This window comes from Mus caroli, unplaced genomic scaffold (genome assembly GCF_978045245.1).
Source record: "Mus caroli unplaced genomic scaffold, Mus_caroli_1 scaffold_13, whole genome shotgun sequence".
Classification (NCBI taxonomy): domain Eukaryota; kingdom Metazoa; phylum Chordata; class Mammalia; order Rodentia; family Muridae; genus Mus; species Mus caroli.
In genome coordinates, this window is record NW_028227268.1 from 19463501 (window position 1) to 19471808 (window position 8308).

An 8308-nucleotide genomic window follows, 5' to 3' on the forward strand; every position below is an offset into this window, starting at 1 on the left:
CTTTCCAGGGGCTCACTTTGTAGACCAGGCTGACCTCAAACTCACCACCTGCCTCTGATGTAAGTGCTGGAATTAAAAGCATGCATCAACTGCCTGATTCTGATGTAATTCTTAAACTTAAAAAATGATCGATGGGTGGGGCAGTTCACTGAATTTGAGGCTAGCCTGGTCTATGGAGCATATACCAGAACAGCTGGGGCTACACAGAGAAACCCCGTCTCAAAAAAAAACAAAACAAAATGTCTAAGTATAAGGTGGCTAGCATCTGAGTTTTGATACCTGAAGTAGGTGTCTGGCCTCCACACGGAAGCTATTCCATAACAGTTTCCTCAGAGATTGAAACATTCCATCCTGCAGGGAAGCCCCTTAGGCAGGAAGGCTGACAACTCAGAAGAGCTGAAGGAAGTCCCGGAACCTGACCAGAATCACTAGGCCCTTCCCCACCAGATTAAGCCATAAAAGCTCAGAGTCTCTCTCAGAACAGCCAACCTGCCAAAAATAAACAACGATTTTTTAAAAAGCCAAACCCACACCAGACTGCTGCCTGGGAGAAGCAGAAACCAGCTAAGATGCCTGGAAGAGGTTTAGACCAACTGGAAAGGACAGTTTTCAATTTGTTTAGCTGCCCGCAGGCTGCATTGTGTGCCCACGTTCCCAGCTTTGTAAGCTGTCACACATGCTGGGGTGGTTCTCGGTGAATCAGCTCTCTTTAAATAATTTCTGCTCCCATAAGTAACCCCTCACCATATTCTTGTAAGTAACCCCAATAAAACTCACTGGTTCAGCAAGTTGGATTTGGTGGTATTGGTACTTTGGACTGTCAGGAGTTCCCTATCTGTGGTAAGTAGACATGTGTGTTGCATCTCCCCAGGAAAGTTTTGTCATACAACACACACACGCAGCTTCTCCCAACGCCAGCATCCTGCCCCGGACTGCTCCCCTGCTATCAATCAACAGATCTCTGATGCACCCTTCCCACTGCCATCCACAGCCCACGGAGAGTTCACTCTTGCTGGAGCAATTTCAGTGGGATGACATGTGTCCCTGTTTGAGGTAACATATGAAATATTTCACTGCCTTAAAATAAAGTCTCATGTTGGGCTGCAGAAAGTGTGGACAACCCTTGCAAGAGGACTTGAATTTAGTCTCAGTCCTTTGTTAGGTGGCTCACTACCTCCTGTAACGCCAGATCCAGGGGAATCCACAGCCCTCTGGCCTTCACAGGTGCCTGCACTTGTGCACACACCAACACAGACACACATACCTACAACATAATTTTTAAATAAATAAATAAATCCTTGTCCCACCTATCCGTCACGAATGAATACGTGCAGCCTCCCGACATGCCCCTGGAAACCCTTGATCTTTTTACACTATTCATAACTTTGCCCTTTTCCAAAATCTCACCTAGGATTATACAGTATTTGCCCTTTGGAGATTGGAATCTTTCCCTTGCTTCTCTGCTCTGGGGATTCCTCAGCGCCTTTTTGTGGCTTTATAGAAAGGAGTGTTTTTTGTTTTTTGTTTTTTTTTCTTTTTTCTTCAGTTTTTGAAACCTGAACCTTTATTTGACAACTGATTGTTAAAACCCAATCAGCCCAGCTGGATGCCACCACCAGCCGCCCCGCCCTCACAGATCTAGGTTGTGCTCCTTCAGGGCCTCCAAGCCTGGATCTTCAACACAAAGCTTTCAGGCTCATTAGCCCACTCTGGCTTCACTTTCCCTTGCACTCTGCCACATTAGCCACAGGTTGACTTCTGATGGTGATAGGCCACAGAACCATGACCATGGCACACACTTTCCAAATGATGACATCTTGGAACCCACCGAGATCCACCTGCCTCTGCCTCCCGCCGAGTGCTGGGATTAAAGTTGCACACCCACAAGCCTCTTGCTCATTTCTCTCTCTCTCTTTTTAAAAATATTTATTTATTTATTATATATAAAGTACACTATAGTTGTCTTCAGACACAGAAGAGGGCATCAGATCTCATTACAGATGGTTGTGAGCCACCATGTAGTTGCTGGGATTTGAACTCAAGACCTCTAGGAAGAGCAGTCAGGGCTCTTAACCGCTGAGCCATCTCTCCAGCCCTTGCTCATTTCTCTTTAACACTCATCATTCCACTCTCCTGATGTTCCATGTGCTATCCACTAACCTACTGAAGGGTACATTTGACAGTTAGGAATTACGCTGCTATGAACATCAGTGTTCAGGTTTTGTATTCCCAGGTTTTAAAGTCATGTGATGAACACCAAGGATGTCAACTGCTATACTGTATGGAAAATGATAGTGTTGTAAGACACTGTCAAAGTGATACCATTTTACTTTCTCTCTAGCAATGAGCAAGAATGGCAGCTTGGTGTTGTCAGTCCTTTGGTTTTTAGCCATTTGATTCAGCATGTTGTGACATCTCACTATTGAACAATGTTCTTTGGCCATGCTGGGAATCAAACCCAGGGCCTCACACATGCTAAGCAACTACAAAAGAAACTGCAAAAGAACATTGGCACTTACTGCCAAAACCAGCGAGCCGAGTTCCATCCCTAGGACCCACTTGACATAAGGAGAGAACAACCTCCCCAAAGTTGTCCTCTGACACTCATGTTTGTGCCCTGGCACACAGCTCACCCCTCACCCGACATAGGAAATAAATATGTATATTTATGTAAATATAAAAAGTCAAGTGCTCTGTCACCAAGCTCCACCCTCAGCCACCACGTTCACTTTTCACCCCTTGTTTAAGTATCTCTGACTTCTTACTGCATTTCTGGGTTTGTTTGTTTGTTTGTTTGTTTGTTTGTTTGTTTTTAGTTTTCTAGTTACTAGATGAGCAATTTACAACAGGTGAACATTAGACCAACAGTGTCGGCACCACATGGGAAAATGGTTAGAAATTCATGGGTTTGGGCCCCACCAAGACTTACTAAATGAGAACCTGTGGAGATGTGGCCCAGTGGTGTGTATATTACCAGCCTTCCTATTGATGCAAACTAAGGCTCGGAAACGATCTTATGGATCAGCTTCGTTGCTATGGTAACCTCCAACCACCTGTAGCTATGAGATCTTGTAACGTGGCTAGGAGGAATACAGATTGTACTGTGAATGGTAAGTATACCCCAGGATTCCAAAGAAAAAGACTTAGTTGAAAACAAAAAGTGAACTATCTCATTAATACTTTTTATATTGATAAAATTGAAACTAGGGCCGGGCGTTGGTGGCTCACGCCTTTAATCCCAGCACTCCGGAGGCAGAGGCAGGTGGATTTCTGAGTTCGAGGCGAGCCTGGTCTACAGAGTGAGTGCCAGGACAGCCAGGGCTACATAGAGAAACCCTGTCTCGAAAAACAAAACAAAACAAAAAAAAATGAAACTAGGATATTTTTGCTATGTGGAATTGGGTAAAACAATGTTAAAGGTAATTTTACCTGTTTCTAGTTTTTTTAAAAACATAGAGTAGGCTCTAGAGAGGTGGTTCAGTGGTTGAGGTCAGTTACTGCTCTTCTAGAGGACCTTGCAAGTTCGGTTCCCAGCACTCACATAGCAGCTTACAACTGACCGTCATTCCAGTTCCAGGAGAAGGAACACCCTCTTCTGACCTCCTTGAGTACCAGGCATACATACAGTACATGGATACAGGCAAAACAACCAAACATAAAATAAAATCATTTTTTAAATAAAAGGGCTTGCTAAACATGGCGCTGGCTAGCGTGTTGCAGCGGCCGATGCCGGTGATTCAGCACGGGTTTTTTGGACAGGTGGTGCAGATTTGCTGGACTTGGGTCCGGGGAGTCCTGGTGATGGGCTGAGCCTAGCGGGGCTGAGCCTAGCGGTGCCAAGCTGAGGTGTCCAGGAAGAGCCGCGAGTCGAAATGCTTCACGGAACCACCACCCTGGCCTTCAAGTTTCTCCATGGAGTCATTGTTGCAGCGGATTCCCAGGCCACAGCAGGTGCTTATATTGCTTCCCAGACGGTGAAGAAAGTGATAGAGATCAACCGGTACCTTCTGGGCACCATGGCTAGGGGTGCAGCGGATTGCAGCTTCTGGGAGCGGTTGTTGGCTTGGCAGTGTCGAATCTATGAGCTTTGCAATAAGGAATGCATCTCGGTCGCGGCAGCCTCCAAGCTACTCATTAACATGGTGTATCAGTACAAAGGCATGGGGCTGTCCATGGGCACCATGATCTGTGGCTGGGATAAAAGAGGCCCTGGCCTCTACTATGTAGACAGCGAGGGGAACAGGATCTCTGGGACCGCCTTCTCAGTGGAGTCTGGTTTTGTGTATGCTTATGGCGTTATGGATCGAGGCTACTCCTATGACCTAAAAGTGGAGGAGGTTTATGATCTGGCCTGCCAAGCCATCTACCAAGCCACCTACAGAGATGCCTACTCCGGAGGAGCAGTCAACCTCTACCACGTGCAGGAGGACGGCTGGATCCAGGTGTCCAGTGACACTGTAGCTGACTTACATGACAAGTATAGTAGTGTATCTGTCCCCTGAGGGAAGGTGGATGCGGCTGTTTGCATCTCTAGGGTGGCTCTCCCTGGTTATAATAAATAATAGTACCCCCTTTAAAAAAAAGGAAGACATGGAACGGTTGGAGAGATGGCCCCATTGGTAGAGCCACCTATGCATAAGAATCTGAGTCTGGATGCTTAGCAGCCACATAAGAGCCAAGCATGCCTTAACCCCGGTAAGCCAGATGGATCCCAGGGGCTTGCTGCCCAGCCAGTCTAGATGAAATGGTAAACCCTAGCTTCACTAAAGTATCCTTTCTGGGATGGAGAGATGGCTTAGTAGTTAAGGGCACTGGCTGCTCTTCCAGAGGATCCAAGTTCAATTCCCAACACCCACACGGAGGCTCACAACTGTCATTAACTACAGTTCCAGGGGATAAGGAATCCTCAGACAGACAGACAGACAGACAGACAGACAGACAGACAGACATCCAGGCAAAACACCAATGCACATAAAATAAAAATAAATAAATCTTTAAAAAAAAGACCCTCTTTCAAAAACTACATGAGATTAAAGAAGACAGTAAATATTCCTTCACACAAACCTACACAGGTACACACATATGTACTCTCAAAAAATTTTATAAATAATACAAAGTTTCCAGAATTTTTTCTGCTATTGTTTTTCTTTTCTGCAGGGACTAGAACTCAAGTCAACATGAATAAAATGATAGGTAAGTACTCTACCACTGAGTTTCACTTTTAGCCCTAGAAACCTTGCACTCGGTACTGACTCACTCTGTAAACCTGGCTGGCCTGGAGCACCTGCTTCTGCCTCCCAAAGGCTGGAATTAAAGGTAAAGTATTTGGGCCCCTTCATGTTTTCAAGTTCATCATGATCAGGAGTAGTAATAGTAGTAGTGTATGAGTGTGTGTGCATGTGCGCGTGTGCGTGTGTGTGTGTGTGTGAGAGTGTGTGTGTGTGTGTGTGTTTGTATCAGTATACACAGGCACAGGTGCAAGCATGGAGGTCAGAGGGCAACTTTCAGGATCAAGCCTTGCCTGACATTTATTTCTATATAGTCCATAAGCTAAGAATGGTTTTTAACTTGTAATAATTGAAAATAAAAAAAAATTAAATAGAATAAAGCAGGTGCCTTGTCATGGAGATATAAGCCTTTAATACCAGAACTTACAGGGGGTGATATGCACAGGCAGAACGGATCTCTGTGAGGTCCAGGCCAGCCTGGTCTACATAGGAGTGAGACATCTGTCTCGAAAAGAGGGGGGCAAGGAGGAGAAGAGGAAGAGGAAGAGGAGGAGGGGAATAGTCTTTGATCTTCCTCATGTAAGTATTTTTATATGTGTGATACACACCCAGCACAAATGTGACGGAAGGCGCATCTCAACCCAATCTGCCTCCACAGGACAGATAGAATAATTGAATGCAGTAAGTCATATTTTAATATGGCATAATTTAATATGATAATAGTCAGCTTCTATAGCAGGACTTCCTTGGATCTGCCAGCGGTATAAGTAATGACGAAGAGTCTTAATATTGTTTAAAGCTTAGGCATTTTGCTACGGCATTCTCCCGTCTAGCTCACCTAACTTCACCCAACTATCTTGCTGCATGGCTAGATCCATACTTTTTTACTCCACCATGGTCCATGTCTGTTCCTTCTGTGTCCATTCTCTGAATCTCTCTGAATCTCCCGCATCTTCTTTCTTCCCTAGTCATTCTCCCTGCCAGGAAGCTCTGCCCTCCGTTTCCTGCTCCAGTTATTGGCCGTCAGCTGTTTATGACAAGCCGTCAGTAGCGAGACAATCTCTCACACAATTTTAGATTGCCTCTAGGCATAGAGGACTGTCTGAACTTCAAGTACCCGAGACCATGTGGAGGGACAAGTCTTTACAAATATAAGGCCAGCGATGGGCCATAGAAATGACAATACCAATATCCTGCCAGCATTTAGAATTAACAACTGAAAATGCAGAGACACACCTTCATACAATGTAAAAAAAAAAAAAAAAAAAAAAAAAAAAAAAAAAGGTTAACCCAACATATATGGTAATAGTCATATTTTAATAAGGCATATCTGATTATGGTAATAGCCATGTTTTAATATGGCATGGCTTAATATGGTAATAGTCAACTTCTCCATAAGATGGTGCTCAAAGGCTAACTGTAATGTTAAAGACTAATTGCAGTTTATTTGTATAGGGGGTGCAGGTAGTCGTGCCCATGCCACAGTAGACGTGTGGAACTCAAGGCGGTCGGTTCTTTCCTTCCATCCTGTGGGTTCTGTGATCCAACGTAAGCCATCAGGCTTGGGAGCAAGGACTCTCACCTGCTGAGCTGATTCTGCCCCTCCCCTCCCTGTAAGACATCTTTATTTTCAAGACAGGGTTCCTGTGTGTAGCTCTGGGCTCTGTAGACCAGGCTGCACTCAGACTCAGAGATCTACCTGACTCTGTTTCCTGCATGCTGGGATTAAAGGCCTATATCATCTCCCTCCAGCCCCCAACCCCCTATTGCACCCCCACATATCATTTAATTCTTACAGGGGTCTTTGAAGTGGTTTGTTGATGACGTTCATAGAGATAAAGTCACTTGCCTAAAGTTCTTGCGTCTAAGGGATGAATCAAAACGTTTACTCCAGATTTGCCTGACTACAGCACATTCCACAAACCTGTCCTGTCACCATTACTCTCCCCCCTGCCACCCCCTCCGAGTTATCCCAGCATGGGTTTTTACTTCATTGTTATAAGCAAGTATGTTTATACAGAGTTCCTGCTGGCTTATATAAGTACATGCTCGGGGTATTAGTCACTGTCATGTTGCTAGGATAAAATAGCTGACCGAAGCCATGGAGTGGACAGAAGCGTTATTCTGGTTCTGTGTGGGAGAGCCTGTCCTGGCCATCCTGTTGGGAGAGGCATGGAGGAGTGGCTCACTTTACAACAGAGGGAGTACTATTCCCATCACAACAGAGGAAGCAAGTGGTGCAGGCTATTCCCATCTCGGTGAAACAGGACCCTGAGAGACCATCTTTAATAAACCAGGACCAGGCTATAGTCAAAAGCCTGGCCTGATTTACCTACTTCCGCTAGCTAGGCCTCCCTTCTAAAGGTTACACAACCCCCTGTCATGAAGTGTAACCCTGTGCTGGGGTACCTGGCGGGCCCATACCAAGCTGTGTCTCCGAGTAACTACACCACACAGCAGATCTGGTATAAGGGGGTTTATTGGGGGAAGAACCTGGGAAGGGGTAGGGGCAGACCAGTGGACATACTCAGGCAGACAGGCTGGAGCAGAGGCAGGAGGGCAGAGAAGGGGGCAGCACAGAGGACAGGGAGGGAGGAAGAGAGAGAGTGAGCACGCACGAGAGAGCCCTGGAGTGGCCAGCAGTCCTTTTATACACACCTGGCACACCTGGCAGAGATGACAGGTGATGAAGGCAGGTGATGGCAGCAGGTGACTGTGACTTAAGTCATTGCTAGGTCCCTGGGAAGAGCCTAGTGGAATCCCAAGTAAACTAGCACCTCCCATAAATAATGCTGCCAGCCTGGGGGGGTGGGGGGTGGGGTGGAGGGAAGACCTTCCAAACATGAGCCATTGTGGTATAGTTCAGATTCAAAGCATAACAGGCAAGGGCAGATGTGGTAGCACAGGCCTTTAATCCTAGCACTTGGGATGCAGAGGTAGGCAGACCTCTGCGAGTTCAAAGCCAGCATGGTCTACATAGTGAGACCCTTTTTGTTCTTGTTGTTTATGTAAACTTAAACCCCAACAGACAGGAAGCACCAAACAATAATTGCTTCTTCTCTTACACGTGACCTGACTGC

At 45.9% G+C, this 8308-nt stretch overlaps 1 pseudogene; it reads left to right on the plus strand.

The window, feature by feature from the left end:
* Window positions 1–3826: 3826 nt before the first annotated feature.
* Window positions 3827–4502, plus strand: LOC110306052 (proteasome subunit beta type-5 pseudogene; annotated as a pseudogene).
* Window positions 4503–8308: the final 3806 nt, after the last annotated feature.